The sequence below is a fragment of the Oncorhynchus mykiss genome, chromosome 11, assembly GCF_013265735.2.
Source record: "Oncorhynchus mykiss isolate Arlee chromosome 11, USDA_OmykA_1.1, whole genome shotgun sequence".
NCBI lineage: Eukaryota > Metazoa > Chordata > Actinopteri > Salmoniformes > Salmonidae > Oncorhynchus > Oncorhynchus mykiss.
In genome coordinates this window covers 32,989,819-33,010,030 of record NC_048575.1, presented here as the reverse complement: position 1 = coordinate 33,010,030, position 20,212 = coordinate 32,989,819, and the positions used below count along the sequence as shown (strand labels likewise).

Below are 20,212 nucleotides of genomic sequence, written 5' to 3'. Positions count from 1 at the left end.
CCGTCCTATAATCCAAGCTAGATGCCCGCAATCTCACACAAATTATTAAGGAACCTACCAGGTACAACACTAAATCCGTAACCATGGGCACCATCTTAGATATCACCCTGGCTAACTTGCCCTCTAAATACACCACTGCTGTCTTCAACCAGGATCTTAGTGATCATTGCCTGCGTGCGTGATTGGTCCGCGGTCAAATGACCACACCTCATCACCGTCAAACGCTCCCTAAAACACTTCAGCGAGCAGGCCTTTATAATCGACCTGTGTCGGGTATCCTGGAAGGATATTGACCTCATCCCGTCAGTAGAGGATGCCTGGTTGCTCTTTAAATGTGCTTTCCTCACAATCTTAAAAAAGCATGCCCTTTTAAAAAAAAATGTAGAACTAAGAACAGATATAGCCCTTGGTTCACCCCAGACTTGACTGCCCTTGACCAGCACAAAAACATCCTGTGGCATTCTGCATTAGAATCGAATAGCCCCCGTGATATGCAACTTTTCAGGGAAGTCAGGAACCAATATACTCAGTCAGTTAGGAAAGCAAAGGCTAGGTTTTTCGAACAGAAATTTGCATCCTGTAGCACTAATTCCAAAACGTTTTGGGACACCGTAAAGTCCATGGAGAATAAGAGCACCTCCTCCCAGCTGCCCACTGCACTGAGGCTAGGAAACACTGTCACCACCGATAAATATATATGATAATCGATCATTTCAATAAACAATTATCTACGGCGTGCCAAGCTTTACACCTGGCTACCCCTACCATGGGCCAAAGGCTTAGCACCCCCTGCCGCAACGTCCTATTTCGCAACAAAGCCTCCTTCACTCATGCTGCCAAACATGCCCTCGTAAAACTGACCATCCTACCGATCCTTGACTTTGGCGATGTCATTTACAAAATAGCCTCCAACACTCTACTCAGCAAACTGGATGTAGTCTATCACAGTTCCATCTGTTTTGTCACCAAAGCCCCATATACTACCCACCACTGCGACCTGTATGCTCTCATTGGCTGGCCCTCACTACATATATGTCGCCAAACACACTGGCTCCAGGGCATCTATAAGTCTCTGCTAGGTAAAGCCCCACCTTATCTCAGCTCACTGGTCACCATAGCAACACCCACACATAGCACGCGCTCCAGCAGGAATATCTCACTGGTCATTCCCAAAGCCATCACCTCCTTTGGCCGCCTTTCCTTCCAGTTCTCTGCTGCCAATGACTGGAACGAATTGCAAAACTCACTGAAGCTGGAGACTCTCCCTCTCTAACTTTAAGCATCAGCTGTCAGATCAGCTTACCAATCACTGTACCTGTACACAGCCAATCGGTAAATAGCACACCCATCTACCTCATCCCCATATTGTTACTTATCCTTTTGCTCTTTTGCACCCCAGTATCTCTACTTGCACATCATCATCTGCACATCTATCAATCCAGTGTTAATGCTAAATTGTAGTTATTTTGCCTCTATGGCCTATTTATTGCCTTACCTCCCTACTCTTCTACATTTGCACATAGATTTTTCGACTGTGTTATTGAATGTATGTTTGCTTATGTGTAACTCTGTGTTGTTGATTTTGTCGCACTGCTTTGCTTTATCTTGGCCAGGTCGCATTTGTAAATGAGAACTTGTTCTCAAAACTGGCCTACCTGGTTAAGAAATATTGGTATGTTTCATCATGGAAATAGGCTACATTCTATCATGTTTTTGTTTGGTAGCCTATTGGTTTGTGTTGCTGTAAATGGAACTGTACGTATCAGAAACATGTTCATGGTAGGCTGGCATTGCTTAATTGATCACGGGGTACAAATTAGATTAACAGAAGTGTGGTGCCATATCACAATGTGTTGCTGAACGTGCATAGCTGCATCTCACTGTAGTAGGCTGTGTTTTGGTTATTTGGATCTCCATTCACCTTATGTTTACTGTGTTTGTTTGTTCTGTTCGCATTCATTTGTTCAGTATTCTGAGCCGAATTGCTACTCAGTATATTTGTTTGCATGCATGCATGAATAGCTAGGCTACTACTTTCAGCATTTAGTTTGCATTATTTTGGTAATACAATAGTGCGTACAGCTGCATTTGGGCTCCTGAGTGGTGCAGGGTCTAAGGCACTGCATCTCAGTGCAGGAGGCATCCCTACAGTCCCTGGTTTGAATCCAGGCCTTTATCACATCTGGCCTTGATTGGGAGTCCCAAAAGGTGGTGCACAATTGGCCCAGGGGTTTGGCCAGGGTAGGCCATCATTGGAAATAAGAATTTGTTCTTAACTGACTTGCCTGGTTAAATTAAATTAATTCACCTATTACAAACAGCCTATGTGAATTTCTCTCTTGATTTAGAAAGGCACCAGTCTGTGTAAGGTCCCACAGTTGACAGTGCATGTCAGAGCAAAAACCAAGCAATGAGGTCAAATAAATTGTCCGTAGAGCTCTGAGACAGTATTGTGTCGAGGGTACAGATCTGGGGAAGGGTACCAAACTATTTCTGCAGCATTGAAGGTCCACAAGAACACAGTGGCCTCCATCATTATTATATGAAAGAAGTTTGGAACCACCAAGGCTCTTCCTAGAGCTAGCCACCCAGCCCAACTGAGCAATCTGGGGAGAAGGGGCATGGTGAGGGAGGTGACCAAGAACCCGATTGTCAATCTGACAGAGCTCCAGGGTTCCTCTGTGGAGATGGGAGAACCTTCCAGAAGGACAATCATCTCTGCAGGACTCTACCAATCAGGCCTTTATGGTAGAAATGCCAGACGGAAGCCACTCCACTATAAAAGGCACATGACAGCTCGCTTGGAGCTTGCCAAAGGCATCTAAAGGGCTCTCAGACCATGAGAAACAAGATTTTCTAGTCTGATGAAACCAAGATTGAACATGTTTGGCCTTAATGCCAAGCGTCACATCTGGAGGAAACCAGGCACCGCTTGTTACCTGGTCAATACCATCCCTACAGTGAAGCATGGTGGAGGCAGCATCATGCTGTGGGGATGTTTTTCAGTGGCAGGGACTGGGAGACTTGTCAATATCGAGGGAAGATGAACATAGCAAAATACAGAGAGATCCTCAATGAAAATCTTCTCCTTGCGCTCAGGACCTCCGACTGGGGCGAAGGTTCACCTTCCAACAGGACAACAGCTCTAAGCACAAAGCCAAGACAACGCAGGTGTGACTTTGGGACAAGTCTCTGAATGTCCTTGAGTGGGCCAGCCAGAGCGGGACTTGAACCCGATCGAACATCTCTGGAGAGACCTGAAAATAGCTGTGCAGCGACGCTCCCCATCCAACCTGACAGAGCTTGAGAGGATCCCGCACAGAAGAATGGGAAAACTACTCAAATTCGGGTGTGTCAAGCTTGTAGCGTCGTACCCAAGAAGACTCGAGGCTGTAATCGTTGCCAAAGGTGCTTCAACAAAGTACCAAGTAAAGGGCCTGAATACTTATGTGAATGCAATATTTCACTTTTTAACTTTTAATACAAAAATGTCTGAACCTGTTTTTGCTTTGTCACTATGGGGTATTGTGCGTAGATTGATGAGGGGAAAAAACTATTGAATCAATTTTAGAATAAGTGTGTAACGTAACAAAATGTGGAAATAGTTACGAGGTCTGAACACTTTCCGAATGCACTGTAAGCAGAATTAAATATAACTCCAATGCAAGAAAGCCCCAAAATTGTGCCCACTTACAGATTTCAACTGCCCCCTAATTCACTTCATGCTGGTGCCGGGTCTGTAGCACTATGATGTGATAAGAGCGTCTGCTAGATGAACTAAATGTACAAATGTTGATAAATACTTTGAGGGAAAATGTACTTGATACGATTGTGATATGTCGCTGTCTCACCTAGCTATCTTAAGATGAATGCACTAATTGAAAGTCTCTCTGGATAATAGCTAAATGATGAAAATATACATGTAAAAATGAACATTTGTATTTTGTCATTTTTGCCCATCCCTGTCATGTACTGCAGGCTATGTTAGGATAATGGAGTACTGGGCTATCAAATTTGTGAAAGCATTGACAACAGTGCTTTAGCAGTGCTGCTCTGAGGGTGGAACGTAACCTTTGTCCAAAAAAAAAGTTGTGTGTTCCCTGCAGTTTCTTGTAAGCTTGAATTCCTGTTTGGGAGCTAATAGCTGACACCATTTTTTTGACAGCAATGCAATAAGCACCCAGCCATCATCGGAGCTGAGATGTTATCAGAGACCCTGTTATCTCCCTATAAGCAGGCCACTCACTTTTCCCAATGCAGGTTGCTAGGCAACCCATGACGTAGCTCCTGTCTGGCCAATAATTCAATGGTTTTCTGGACTGAAGGAGCAAGCTGTGATGGCTGGGAGATTGGGGGTCAGGACATGGTGTTAGGAATATAAAAATACCATCTTTGATTGGCACATACACCGGATAGGTGCAGTGAAATGTGTTTAGTGCAGTGCACCCACCCCTGGAGAAAATGAGGGTTCAGTGCCATGTTCAAGGGCACATCAACAGAATTTTCACCTTGTTGGCTCAGGTTTTCAAACCAGCATCCTTTCAGCTACTGGCCCAACACTCTAACCACTAGGCTGTCCTGAACCAGCTACACATTGTCTTCTCACAGTCATTTACTAGGTTTATCCTATGCATCACTATTCATCCATGGTCTGTACACACCACCAGTCACTATCTTTCAACTTCAGCTCATTTGAGAACTTTTTTAATTCAATGTCTGTTCAGTGTTCCCAAATCAAATGTATACACATATTTATTCAATTGTGCTATTGTTACATGGTATTTATTTGGGGTTGATACAACACAAATACATTTTAGAAACTAGATTTAACAAGATATAGCCTTGGTAATGTAGCCTTCCATGTGTCTAGCACAATAAATTAGCAACAGCTTTGTCCCCGCCGATGTTTGGACGTGAGGTGGTGTAGGGACTGTTGGGGTGGCTGTGGTAGGACGCTGTGGTGTTATTTACCCTTCATTTCTATTGTACACAACATGATCCGAAACACATATCAAAACGAAGTGCAAATGCATCCAACAAGTTTGTAGAGTCACAAGCTTGATGAAGTCATTGCGTGCTATGAATATGGGACCAAATACTAAACCTTTGACTGAATGTAATACACTATAAGTTCATTTTTTCCAAACACTTATGACTCCATCAAATGGGGGGACTAGATTGATAAAGTCTATTCATTTCTAAATGGTAAATCATATACACTCTTAGAAAATGTGTTATTTTTTAACACATACGTTTGTCTAGTTCGGGACGACACATGTTGTGTTACTTTAAACACAATCACTGTGTTGACATATGATTTGTGTAAATTTTTCCTACACATTTTGTGTTACTTCCTGCAATTAATGTGTTAAAAGCTGAAAACCATACAATGTGGACTCCTTCAACCAGAATTCCAGAGAATGGGGAAACATATTGGAATTTTGCAACCCTACGTGCAGGCCTGATGTGGCCTGTAAACCATTAGTTTCAGGCCACTGCATAAGCCTATACTAGGCCTCTAAATAAGGCCTAATGAAAAATGGATTGTCATGGTGTTATTTTAGGCTACCCGTGAGTGGAAGTGTTGTACCAGTTTAACTTGTCTATGGTAGAGGTACATTATATTGAATGTTCCAACACAGTGATTTTGTTCAAAGTAACACAACATTTGTCGACCCTAACTAATACATATTTTCTGAGAGTGCATGTATGAAAACACCCTCAATTAAAACATGTCACCTCAAATAAAACATTTTGATCTTAAATCCAAAATGCTGGAGTATAGAGCCAAAGTAAAAGTTTTAGCTTCACTGTCCAAATAAATAAATACGTAGTGAACAAGTTAGTTTCACACTCCACATATACTGTACTCCCGAGTGGCGCAGTGGTCTAAGGCACTGCATCTCAGTGCTAGAGGTGTCACTACAGACCCTAGTTCAAGTCTGGGCTGTGTCACAACTGGCCGTGATCGGGAGTCCCATAGGGCGGCGCACAATTGGCACAGCGTTGTAGGGGGAGGGTTTGCCTGGGGTAGGCTGTCATTGTAAAATAAAAATGTGTTCTTAACTGAATTGCCTGGTTAGAAATAAAATACAAGCTGACAAAATAACTTCACATCTCCATGTGTATACAGAGCACTGCAGGCATGTAGCCTAGATTATGTCTGAATGAATGACTTTACAGGAAAGAAAGAAAATAAATACAAGTGAGATGAGGAGATGGAGAAACAAATAGGAATATAGAAAATGTGCAGTACAAAGGATGCTCAAGGTCTTTATGTTGAGAAGCCATTATTTCAGTGTGAACATACATTGTGAATTTTAGTTTTACAAATTGAGTTTATAACAATCTAATAGGGAGTGTATAATAGATGAAGAGATGGCAGTGACATAAGCGACAGGTGACTGTCTGATATAATGTTGTGCTCCTACACCAGTTTCCATGACAACTATCACTGTAAATGTGTTGTTTTCTCCACAGTTGACAGGACATTCCCAGCAGACATCCACATAAGACTGCGCACACGCGGGCGTGCTCGCACACACACACACACACACAGGCAGACAGAAAAAAAAGTTACATTTTACAGTAAAGTACTGTATTACCTGTTTTGCTGTATATGTACAGCAGCATACTCTGATTTATGGTGCATTTTGGGAAAATGCATTAACATACACTATTAATACAAAAGTATGTGGACACCCCTTCAAATTTGTGGATTTGGCTATTTCAGCCAAACCCATTGCTGACAGGTGTATAAAATCGAGCACAGAGCCATGCAATCTCCATAGACAAACATTGGCAGTAGAATGGCCTTACTGATGAGTTCAGTTACTTTCAACGTGGCACCGTCATTATGACGGCATCATGAGATGCCACCTTTCCAACAACTCAGTTCATTTCATTTCTACCATACTAGAGCTGCCCCGGTCAACTGTTAGTGCTGTTTTTGTGAAGTGGATACATCTAGGCGTAACAACGGCTCAGCCACAAAGTGGTAGGCCACACAAGCTCACAGAACGAGACCGCAGAGTGCTAAAGCATTTAGCGTGTAAAAATCGCCTGTTCTCGGTTTCAACACTCACTACTGAGTTCCAAACTGCCTCTGGAAGCAACATTGAGGTTGAATGGAAGCAAGTCCCCGCAGCAATGTTCCAACTTCTAGTGGAAAGCCTACCCAGAAGACTGGAGGCTGTTATAGCAGCAAAGGGGGGGACCAACTCCATATTAATGCCCATGATTTTGGAATGAGATGGTCGACGAGCAGGTGTCCACATACCTTTGGTCATGTAGTGTTTGAGGTGTGCCTTGTAAGAGGGTATATTTGTTGCACATTCGTGCACTTTCTTGCACTAATATTTTCTGGGCACCATGTTTTAATAAACATCTTTATTTTGCATTCAAGCCTCAGTTTTGTATTTATTCCTTTTTTGACAGTGTGCTGCTCTCCATCTCTTGAAGTATTCTTACTTTGACTCCTACGCACCTGGAACAGACACTATTCAGTGGTAAGGACCTTAAAACAGAGTAGACTGCATTAACTCTTTATAATTTATGTTTGAATATTAAGCATTGTCGTTTTGATCTGTTTTTTTTTACAGATCTGTTTTTTTTAAATTACAGCCAGTTTGGAAGCCTTTATTTAGGCCACTAGAAACGCAAGTGATATAAAACACCAAATATTCATAAATATGCTGTAATATACAAATACCTAGCAGCCAACCTGCTTGCATGAATCCCATGTGATTACAGTAAAATACCAACATGATTACAGTGGCATTAACTTTCTTACAGGATTGTAGGGACATTTTACAGTATTGTACTATGTCATTGCTCTACATTTTCTACTAGTATCCCCAGGCCGATAGAATTACAAAATGCAGAGATGATTTTTAAAGTGTTGCTTACCTAACCACTTTAAATTGAATGTGATGGACCACATCAAACTTGACCTGGAGGACTGCACATGCTATGACGGAATGGCTCTTTCAAAATGTGTCTTGTGCCTTTTTAAAATTTGTGTTTATTGTTCATGACTCAGTCGTGAAAGGGACCTAGGTCTCAACTGATTTCCCTAAAGAAAGACACGAAATAAAAAATAAAGCATTGTGGAGACTCAGGTATGGATCGAAGCACAGCCGCAATGAGTTATATTTCACCTCGAACACTGCAGCAGAAGCGAACTCCTTCGTCTGTTGCTCTTTCCTCCCTGCTAGGCTACAATATGTTGAGTTTCCCGGGGAAGCTGTGAAGCGCTGGGGAAGCTGTGAAGTGAGCTGCAGCCTTTTGCGTGGTTGGGTTTATGAGTGTTATTGAGTAATGTGAATTTTTACTGCTTTTAATTAAATAATTTATGGCTATAAATATTGTATATACATTTGTTCACATGGGCAGAATATTGTAAATACTGTATAGCCTACAGAAATTGGTTCAGTTATGGCCTAAAATTCATTCATATGGGTATAATATTGTAGCCTATAAAAAGGCTGAAGGCTAAAAACAGCCTATACTATATCTATGCCTAAATCTAATTTCTAGAATGTATTTTCATTTTAAAGAATGTATTTTGGAGATAATATTTGTTGGATGTGCATTAGGTGTCCAGCTGTATGGTTAGGCTTGTGGGAAAATGTCCAACAATCATCAGCTGATTCAGAAAATAACTTTCTGAATGACAGTCAAGTGATTAAAAGTGGTTTATTTACAGCAGGTTATAGTAAGAAAGATTCAAGGTAATGAGTTAATGTTTTTATGCGTGTCAGATTGGACAGCTAGTCCACAGTGCTCAATTGTGTAGGCATAGGCTATTGCGCAACACCCAATTGTATTTTCCGTTCCATTATTATTGTAATAGATTACATTAGATCGTTCTTGAATATGTTCCTCCAGTTCTTTTAGTTTTTCCTCTAACTTATTTTGTATCTCTGTAGCATCATTTTTATTGTTCCCTACTTTTACTATTAGTTCATGTATTTCCCTAGTTAGTCTTGTCTCTTTAGCCAGAAACTGCTTTTGTATTATTGATGAATATTGAATTGAATGGCCTCTGAAGATACATGTAAAAAGGTATCCCAAACAATAAGGGGATTTGCTGAACCTATATTGTACTTGAAAAATGCAGTTATACATTATTTTGTGTTAGTTAAAAATAAATTGTCCTCCAGTAAACTTGTATTCAATTTCCAATATCCCCGTCCACGTGGAAATTCTATAAGAGTTATGTGAAGGCCAATTAGATGATGATTCGATCGCATTCTGTCTCCTATTAAAACTCTTTAAACCTTTGATGCAAGAGAGAAAGACACAAGGCTGTAGTCAAGACGACTTGCTTGATTAAGTCTCCATGTATATCTCACTAGGTCGGGATTTTTTTAGTCTCCAAATATCCACTATTTCTAATGTGTCCATAATATTTGTGATTTCCTTAAGGGCACGGTGATGAAAGTTTGTAGAGTTATTTCCTTTACGGCCCATTGAGGTACTTAACACTGTGTTATAGTCTCCCACCATAATGAGTTTCCTATAAACAGTACATGTTATATTCCTTATCTTTTAGCCACGTAAAGATTGATCTTCTTTTTTATAATCTGCTAAACAGTTACAATTATAACTGGCTATACTTATTTCACCCCTTACCATAACTAGATACTATTCTCAATCTAAATTGACCAAAATTAGTGCTTTTGAAGTTACTGCCATGGGAGGTATTATGTCGAATGTCTGATGTTTAGAATTCAAGAAACAGGTTCCAGCAATGTTTGTTTTATTCCCTTGCCTGTTTGCCTGTGAGCCAATGCCACAGATCTTAGAAAATTGAGTCAAGATATTATGTGTGTAGTAAATCTGAGTAGGTGGATGTGTATGATATTGGATGTGATTTAGTGAGTGTGTGTATAATGCCTGGATAAGAGTAAGACTACGCGTTCTGTCTCTTAGAGATGAACGTACTTTGCTGTGAACAGTGCAAATCAATACCAGAACGACAGCAAAGGACCTTGTGAAGATGCTGGAGGAAACAGGTACAAAAGTATCTATATCCACAGTAAAACGAGTCCAATATAGACATAACCTGAAAGGCCGCTCGGCAAGGAAGAAGCCACTGCTCCACAACCGCCTTAAAAAAGCCAGACTACGGTTTGCAAGTGCACATGCACAGATGCACGTGCACAGGCAATGATCATACTTTTTGTAGAATTGTCCTCTGGCCTGATGAAAAAAAAATAGCACTGTTCGGCCATAATGACCATTGTTATGTTTGGAGGAAAATGTGGGAGGCTTGCAAGCCAAAGAAAACCATCCCAACCGTGAAGCACGGGGGTGGCAGCATCATGTTATGGGGGTGCTTTGCTGCAGGAGAGACTGGTGCACTTCACAAAATAGTCTGGTGCACTCCACAAATTATCTAGATATATTGAAGCAACATCTCAAGACATCAGTCAGGATGTTAAAGCTTGGTCGCAAATGGGTCTTCAAAATGGACAATGACCCCAAGCATACTTCCAAAGTTGTGGCAAAATAGTTTAAGGACAACAAAGTCAAGTTATTGGAGTGGCCATCACAAAGCCCTGACCTCAATCCTATAGAAAATGTGTGGGCAGAACTGAAAAAGTGTGTGCGAGCATGGAGGCCTATAAAACCTAACTCAGTTACACCAGCTCTGTCATGAGGAATGGACCAAAATTCATCCAATGTCACGCCCTGACCATAGTAAGCAGTTTTTCTCTCATCCTCCTAGGTGACTCCCGCCAAGGATGGCGATCATGTCCTGCCAGGATTTCCTCCCAAGTCCAGGATCGCTTCCCAAGTCCAGGATACTTCCTCCTCCTGGGCACGCTGCTTGGTCCTTTGTTGGTGGGATCTTCTGTCACGTTCGTTGTAATGATGAGACCAAGGTGCAGTGTGCACAGAGTTCCACATAATTTTAATAAAGAGAAACTCACTAAACAAAATAACAAAAGCACAAACGAAACACTACTGGAGTGCACAAAGGCAACTTACTGTAGACAAGATCCCACAACTAACAATGGGGAAAATGGCTACCTAAATATGATCCCCAATCAACGACAACGATCAACAGCTGTCTCTGATTGGGAACCATATCAGGCCGACATACAAACATCTAGATGACCCACCCTATCACGCCCCAACCACTATCACTATCACGCCCCAACCAACACAGAGAAAACAGCTACCCTATTACAGGGGCTGAGTCACTGGCTTACTGGTGCTCTTCCATGCCATCCCTAGGAGGGGTGCGTCACTTGAGTGGGTTGAGTCAATGACGTGATCTTCCTGTCTTGGTTGGCGCCCCCCCTTGGGTTGTGCCGCGGCGGAGATCTTTGTGGGCTATACTCGGCCTTGTCTCAAGATGATAAGTTGGTGGTTGAAGATATTCCTCCAGTGGTGTGGGGGCTGTGCTTTGTCAAAGTGGTTGGGGTTATATCCTGCCTGTTTGGCCCTGTCCGGGGGTATCATCGGATGAGGCCACAGTATCTCCTGACCCCCTCCTGTCTCAGCCTCCAGTATTTATGCTGCAGTAGTTTGTGTCAGGGGGCTAGGGTCAGTCTGTTATATCTGGAGTACTTCTCCTGTCTTATCCGGTGTCCTGTGTGAATTTAAGTATGCTCTCTCTATTTCTCTCTTTCTCTCTTTCTCAGAGGACCAGAGCCCTAGGACCATGCCTCAGGACTACCTGGCATGATGACTCCTTGCTGTCCCCAGTCCACCTGGCCGTGCTGCTGCTCCAGTTTCAACTGTTCTGCCTGCGGCTATGGAACCCTGACCTGTTCACCGGATGTGCTACCTATCCCAGACCTGCTGTTTTCAACTCTCTAGAGACAGCAGGAGCGGTAGAGATACTCTTAATGATCGGCTATGAAAAGCCAACTGCCATGTTCTGTTATAATCTCCACCCGGCACAGCCAGAAGAGGACTGGCCACCCCTCATAGCCTGGTTCCTCTCTAGGTTTCATCCTAGGTTTTGGCCTTTCCTAGCCACCGTGCGTCTACACCTGCATTGCTTGCTGTTTGGGGTTTTAGGCTGCGTTTCTGTACAACACTTTGAGATATCAGCTGATGTAAGAAGCTATATAAATATATATAAATATAAATACATTTGATTTGATTTACTATGGTCAGGGCGTGACACCCAACTTCTTGTGGGAAGCTTGTGGAAGGCTACCCAAAATGTTTGACCCAAGTTAAACAATTTAAAGGCAATGCTACCAAATACTAATTGAGTGTAAACTCAATGTAAACTTCTGACCCACTGGGAATGTGATGAAAGAAATAAAAGCTGAAATAAATCATTCTCTCTACTATTCTTCTGACATTTCACATTCTTAAAATAAAATGATGATCCTAACTGACCTAACACGGGTAATTTTTACTAGGATTAAATGTCAGGAATTGTGAAAAACTGAGTTTAAATGTATTTGGCTAAGGTGTATGTAAACTTACGACTTCAACTGTAGGTCGGGGACTCTTGGTCTTGTCGCTCCGAGCTCCAAGTCTGTGCACTTGGTGGAAAGCCCCCTTGTTTACAGTCTCTAGAGGAAGTTTCAAGGCGGATTGCATGAACTCTCTGATCGCTCCCTCTGGATTATTGGATGTGTCCTCAGGAATCGCAGAAAATAATTGATTTTCAGGCATGCTTAGGCTTTGTATGTCTAGTACCTAATCACTCTGTTTTCCCTGAGTAGAGAATCCATGTTGGAATCAAGGGTTTTTACCTTGGATGTAGGTGCCTTGTTCTCTCCTTGGAGCAGTGGCGACCCGTCATGGCGACCCGTCACTCAGGGCAGGTGGGGCAGAGCCTCATGGGTGGGAATTTATTAATGTTTTTCATAATTTAATCATTAATTAAACATTATTTTAAAAAGCCCACCAAACAATCTGGTATTTCTATGTCATACGGTTTTGTTATATTTCAGTCCTCTGTGATGTACAGTGGGGCAAAAAAGTATTTAGTCAGCCACCAATTGTGCAAGTTCTCCTTAAAAAGATGAGAGAAGCCTGTAATTTTCATTATAGGTACACTTCAACTATGACAGACAAAATGAGAAAAAAATGAATTTATTTGCAAATTATGGTGGAAAATAAGTATTTGGTCACCTACAAACAAGATTTCTGGCTCTCACAGACCTGTAACTTCTTCTTTAAGAGGCTCCTCTGTCCTCCACTCGTTACCTGTATTAATGGCACCTGTTTTAACTTGTTATCATTATAAAAGACACCTGTCCACAACCTCAAACAGTCACACTACAAACTCCACTATGGCCAAGACCAAAGAGCTGTCAAAAGACACCAGAAACAGAATTGTAGAACTGCACCAGGCTGAGAAGACTGAATCTGCAATAGGTAAGCAGCTTGGTTTGAGGAAATCAACTGTGGGAGCAATGATTAGGAAATGGAAGACATACAAGACCACTGATAATCTCCCTCGATCTGGGGCTCCACGCAAGATCTCACCCCGTGGGGTCAAAATGATCACAAGAACGGTGAGCAAAAATCCCAGAACCACACGGGGGGGACCTAGTGAATGACCTGCAGAGAGCTGGGACCAAAGTAACAAAGCCTACCATCAGTAACACACTACGCCGCCAGGGACTCAAATCCTGCAGTGCCAGACGTGTCCCCCTGCTTAAGCCAGTACATGTCCAGGACCGTCTGAAGTTTGCTAGAGAGCATTTGGATGATCCAGAAGAAGATTGGGAGAATGTCATATGGTCAGATGAAACCAAAATATAACTTTTTGGTAAAAACTCAACTCGTCGTGTTTGGAGGACAAAGAATGCTGAGTTGCATCCAAAGAACACCATACCTACTGTGAAGCATGGGGGTGGAAACATCATGCTTTGGGGCTGTTTTTCTGCAAAGGGACCAGGACGACTGATCTGTGGAAAGGAAAGAAGGAATGGGGCCATGTATCGTGAGATTTTGAGTGAAAACCTCCTTCCATCAGCAAGGGCATTGAAGATGAAACGTGGCTGGGTCTTTCAGCATGACAATGATCCCAAACACACTGCCCGGGCAACGAAGGAGTGGCTTCGTAAGAAGCATTTCAAGGTCCTGGAGTGGCCTAGCCAGTCTCCAGATCTCAACCCCATAGAAAATCTTTGGAGGGAGTTGAAAGTCCGTGTTGCCCAGCAACAGCCCCAAAACATCACTGCTCTAGAGGAGATCTGCATGGAGGAATGGGCCAAAATACCAGCTACAGTGTGTGAAAACCTTGTGAAGACTTACAGAAAACGTGTGACCTCTGTCATTGCCAACAAAGGGTATATAACAAAGTATTGAGATAAACTTTTGTTATTGACCAAATACTTATTTTCCACCATAATTTGCAAATAAATTCATTAAAAATCCTACAATGTGATTTTCAGGATTTTTTTTCTCATTTTGTCAGTCATAGTTGAAGTGTACCTATGATGAAAATTACAGGCCTCTCATCTTTTTAAGTGGGAGAACTTGCACAATTGGTGGTTGACTAAATACTTTTTTGCCCCACTGTATATAAAGTGTAATGTTGGGATGCAAACTCAAAATTGAATACATTTCAACTCTATATCTGACATGGTACAGGTTTTAACCCTGTGTGAGGTGTATACTTTTGTTTCAAAGTAGATTTGTTTAAGACTACTAAGAAACACTGTGTGACCCTGATTTAACCCACTGCGGTAAAAGTTAATTAATAACAGACTCAAACACGCAATAGAGTACAGCTTCTTCACAGTTGTTTCCCGCCTAAATACAGGGAAACTAGAGGTATTGTACAACGCATAGGGATCTGTACACAGTGTTATACCTTCACTTTTGCATTTTGCTAGCCAAAAAGACACAACACTGACTTTTTTTTATGTATTTCAAACTGTGTTTTAATTTCACGCTTGAACGAGCAGTACATGTTTTTTTGCGGGCCACATGGAGAGTTGAACAAACAAAAGACAACACGCAAAACTGCAGAGTTATCAAATATTGAGAGTCCTATAATTAAATATGTGTATGACAAGTAGGTAACATGCCAAAAGAGGGCCAAAACGATATCTGAACAAATCATTGGGGTCTGAGCTAAAACGCTGATGGACAACAGAGCACACTTTTCCAATATTGCTTTGCCAAGGCTACAGGAGTATTCAGCTGACAAAACAAAAAAATATCTGTGTGTCCCCATGCATGCACACATTACATGACTAGAGCACAGAAAGTAACCATAAATTGACCAAAAGTAATGCACTATTTAAGGAAAAAGGTGCCATTTGGGACACATCAATATGTCCCAAATAGACACATAGAGTTGTTTTGTGTGTGAGGCCTTGGAAAATAAATCAGTATAATGTTGATTGGCAGATATAAGAGGCTTTCTTTGCCCCAGGCAAATAATTCTCAATCCCGACCTTCTATCCTTCCCCATTGTGACAGACAGCCAGAATCCTACCACCAGTAAAGTCATTTATCTGTGAGCACCAATGCTTAAGGATAACACAACGCATCACTAAAGCTGACAGGCATTCAAGGACAGCAAGCATTTCAGGAGGAGACCTGCCAATCTGAAGTTGAGAGAAACAGGCTCTGGAGACAATACCATTGGAAATGTCCCTGGCAGCATCCCAAATGGCACCATATTCCCAAATAATGCACTTCTTTTACACAAGGCCAATACATCCCAAATTGCACCATATTCCCTGCATAGTGCACGAGTTTTGACCAGAGCCAAATCGGAAATAGGGTGCCATTTGCCATTTGCAGACTATTTCAATCTGAATGAACATGGTAACCCACGTTGATTTACTATGGGCTACAAGCTATGGGCTACACAGTATGACACAGTAGGTCTATGTTAAGTGACATTGTTAGTAATATCGGTTGATTAGATTCTTTCCAATTCTTTCTTTGGCCGCCTCTCCTTCCAATTCTCTGCTGCCAATGACTGGAACGAACTACAAAAATCTCTGAAACTGGAAACACTTATCTCCCTCACTAGCTTTAAGCACCAACTGTCAGAGCAGCTCACAGATTACTGCACCTGTACATAGCCCATCTATAATTTAGCCCAAACAACTCTCTCTTTCCCAACTGTATTTATTTAATTACATTTATTTATTTATTTTGCTCCTTTGCACCCCATTATTTTTATTTCTACTTTTTATTTCTACATTCTTCCACTGCAAATCTGCCATTCCAGTGTTTTACTTGCTATATTGTATTTACTTTGCCACCATGGCCTTTTTTTGCCTTTACCTCCCTTATCTCACCTAATTTGCTCACATCGTATATAGACTTATTTCTACTGTATTATTGACTGTATGTTTGTTTTACTCCATGTGTAACTCTGTGTTGTTGTTTGTGTCGAACTGCTTTGCTTTATCTTGGCCAGGTCGCAATTGTAAATGAGAACTTGTTCTCAACTGGCCTACCTGGTTAAATAAAGTGAAATATATATATTTTTTTAATAAATAAAAGAATGGAACAGAAAAAGGGAGGTGAAGTGAGGTCTATATGAAGTAGGAAGCTCTTAACAGACTACACAAGGATCTAGATGGGGGGGGGGGGGGGGGGGGAATCAAGTCCTTAACCAATGCAGTTTATGCTTCTCACACAAGTTTCTGGTTTAAAGGATGAAGATGGTCTTCTTTAAAAAGTGCTCACCAGAAACAGACACCTGGGAGCAAAGTATCTTGAATTTAATTTAATTTTGAATGTTGTTGTAATTAAGGATACATTGGTCTTCAAGACATTTTGCATTTGTAACAAGATACTTTTTGATGTATCCTTCCCATCTCTGGAATTACTGTAATAGTCACCGTAACTTGTCACCAACTTCCTGTAAGTTGCTGTAATATCATAGCAACGATTCAGTACAATACTGTAAAGTTAGCGTACTATACTGTTAGGAAGTTAATGCTACTGTAATTGCAATATCAGCAATGTGTCTACACACATTAAATTGTTAGGGCACTTCTACCACATAGCAGTTCAATTAGTACAGCACTCTTAATAATGGGTGCAAGGCACTCCTCAAGGCACGCCTCAAGGCACTCCTCAAAATATTTTAATGAGCCAGAAAAAAATAATATCCTGCACCCATTAGTGTTAAAAGTTTTTGCCGCTCCAAAAATACAGTACGGTACTTTTATTCTGTGGCGTGGTACTTGTCGGGTTCACCTAGGGGTCATGATAATGGTTGTACCGAAATGTTTGAAGTATTAGAATAATTGATTATACTTATGTTGTATTAATAGAAGGGGAGGGGTTATAAAACTCCCTCTTTACATTTATAGGGTCCTAGACTACAGATTAACAATATCTATACATTATGAGGTTTTAATATTGTTCCACAGTTGTTTTCTAATTCTCTCTCTCTGCCTCATTATAAAGAGGTCCATCTGAGAAATGTGTGACTGTGAAGAAGGAGCTCTGCAGGGGAGTGTAGGAGATAAGACTAGTCAAACATTCCACAATAAATCAACTTTGGGGAGTGGACGTTTACTGCTAAGTTTTAGATAACACTAAAAGCCATTGTTTATATAGCTTGGTAGGGAGGGTTTTGGTCTCAGGAGTAAAAAGGTAATGACATAGGTAGTGACATCACCAGGCTAGACTGAGGGTGTAACAAAACAACTTGAGACTTTTTGTTTGATGCAGAACTTACTCGGAAACATGCGTGCTATGTTCCCGATGGTCAACTTCTGTCTGCAATTGCATTAATAAAGGTTTTTGAATGATTTAATTAAAGATATTGTCATAATGCTAATTTCACCATTGAGCCAATGATTGACAAGGACGAAAGGAACGAACCCTAACATACTGAATTACAGTAAATTACTGGCAGCACAGTAGCCAGTGAATTACTGATGATTTTACAGGAAAGGGTTTTTAGAGTACCAAAATGCAGTACGGGAGTCTGTGGGGTTGTAATTAATTACTGTAAATTACTGTTGATTTACAGGAAAGGGTTTTTAGATTACCAAAATACAGTACTGGAGTTTGTAGGGTTGCAATGAATTACTGTAAATTACTGGTTGCACAGTAGAAAGTAAGCTAATGTAGAATTATGTTTTTAGATTTTAAAAATACGGTATAGTACTGTATTCTGTGGGGTACAGCATTCTCACTAATGGGTGCAACAAATATAGCCTCTTACAAGGCACACCTCAAAAAAATATATATGAACCAGAGATTCTTACCCCGCACCCACAACATTTTCCCACATTGTGCCATAATTCTTATGCTGTAAATGAACTGCAATTTGTTACCGTGAGTTAATGGAGACGCTAAGAGTTTCGCCAAAAATCCTCTGCCACAGAAAAGGGGCCATTTCCTGGTGAGGGTGTGAAATGACTTCCCTCTAGAAATCTCCCTCCTGTGTCAATGACCGCCATGCCAGCAGCCAGGCCGAATGAGAAACAGAGTACGGTTGAACCAATAAACCAGGTAAGTTCTTCAGGGACCGCAAGCAGAGACTAAGTGGCAGAGCTAGTTCTACAACCACACACTCTTCTCACAGTGTCATTCATTATGAGTGAATGGGTCTGTAGAGTGTCAGAGCATAATCTTAGATATGAATACGGGTGCCCACATTAAAGCTGCTACTCAATAACACCCCTTAGCATTGCTCTCTGAATCGTTAGAGATGCACACATTTCCACCATGTAAACCTATTTTTTTTCACAGCACTATTTCATTGACTGAGGATATGAGGCTATATTAGGTGGGGAAAGGAAATAACAATCTGATTGCGCTGTGCCCTCTTCACCTCATATACTGTAATCCCACTTTGGACGGGTCTCCAATAATTGATTGGCATTTAAAAACTGATAGTCAATTTCCCTGCAGCTGAAATGGAAGAATACCACTTTTTATCAGGCAAAATACTTCTTGGATACGTTCAAGAATCCTCTTCTGCTTTCTTATCCATTAGTTAAATGACAGTAGCTCAGCACACTCGGTCTCATCTTCAACGTAAAGCAAGAAAGGCCTCACTCTGTATCCAAAGAGCCTCTGGGTATTCTGCTCGAGAGGTGTCAGCAATTTCCCTTTTATTAGACTATGTAAAGCACACCAGTCAGGGTTATTAAACGCAAACCCTATTTTTCATTTCAGCACTGTGCCTCCTCTCACACAGTTCCCTCCTGCTAAATTGGGTTAATAGGGAAATGAGGGTAGAGACATAATCTCAATTCTGTCTACACGCTGTGAGGCCAGAGCGTAATGTATAGAGAGAGAAATTCCAGGATCAAAATAACTCTTTTTTTTTAATATTTTTCTTAAGATTTTCTTCAGATTTTATGTTAGGAGTTTGGAATATAGAATCAGTGTGAAAAGATGGAGCTCCAATGTAAGCGTTCCTTTGCAAGCCTCACCTCATTTGCTGCATTGATTTTATAATAAGCTCAGTTGGAAATAACATTTAAACCCAAATGTTTAGTCATTATGTTTCCTGGTGTATAGAAAAATCAAATAGATGTGATGTCTCGTTTAGACTTGGGGTCTGTTAAAAGCATATGACAGAACAACACGGACCATACTGTATGTATCAAGCGTCTCAGAGTAGAAGTGCTGATTTAAGATCAGTTTTGCCTTTTGAATGTAGATCACAATGAATAAGCCTAGATGGACAGAGTGAAGCTGATCCTGGACCAGCACTCCTACTCCGAGATGTACAAAAATATACATGTTATTTTTCTTCATTTTTATATTTTGAGATCTGGCCACGGACCCCTTGCAGTACCTCCACGGACCCCTGCCACTTTGAGTACCCCTGACCTATGCAACTGTACACAATTCTTCCCAAAGGCCAAATTAACAAAGCCTCCACATTTCCCCCCTGACTCAAGATGTGATGTGTTGTCATCTTTGTTAACCCAGAAGTAGAAGCTTGTGTAGTTTAGTCAGCTGTGTGATTAACTTCTGGGTCTATACTTGCAAAAAATGAACAGTTCCGGCGGTTTGTGAAGTCTCCACCCTCACAAAAGAAAACTTGGCTGACAGAGATACTAGTCAAAAGTTTTAGAACACCTATTCATTCAAGGGTTTTTCTTTGTTTTTACTTTTTTCTACATTGTAGAATAATAGTGAAGACATCAGAACTATGAATAACACATGTGGAATCAGGTGCCAAAGGCACCTAAAGGCCTCTCAGGCCATGAGAAACAAGATTCTCTGGTCTGATGAAGCCAACATTGAACTCTTTGGCCTGAATGCCAGGTGTCAT

At 41.2% G+C, this 20,212-nt stretch overlaps 1 protein-coding gene across 1 annotated transcript in view; it reads right to left on the bottom strand.

The window, feature by feature from the left end:
- LOC110535589 (receptor-type tyrosine-protein phosphatase N2) overlaps positions 1-20,212 on the bottom strand; it is a 288,776-nt gene that overhangs the window by 224,513 nt on the left and 44,051 nt on the right. The gene's annotated exons all lie outside the window — the stretch shown is intronic.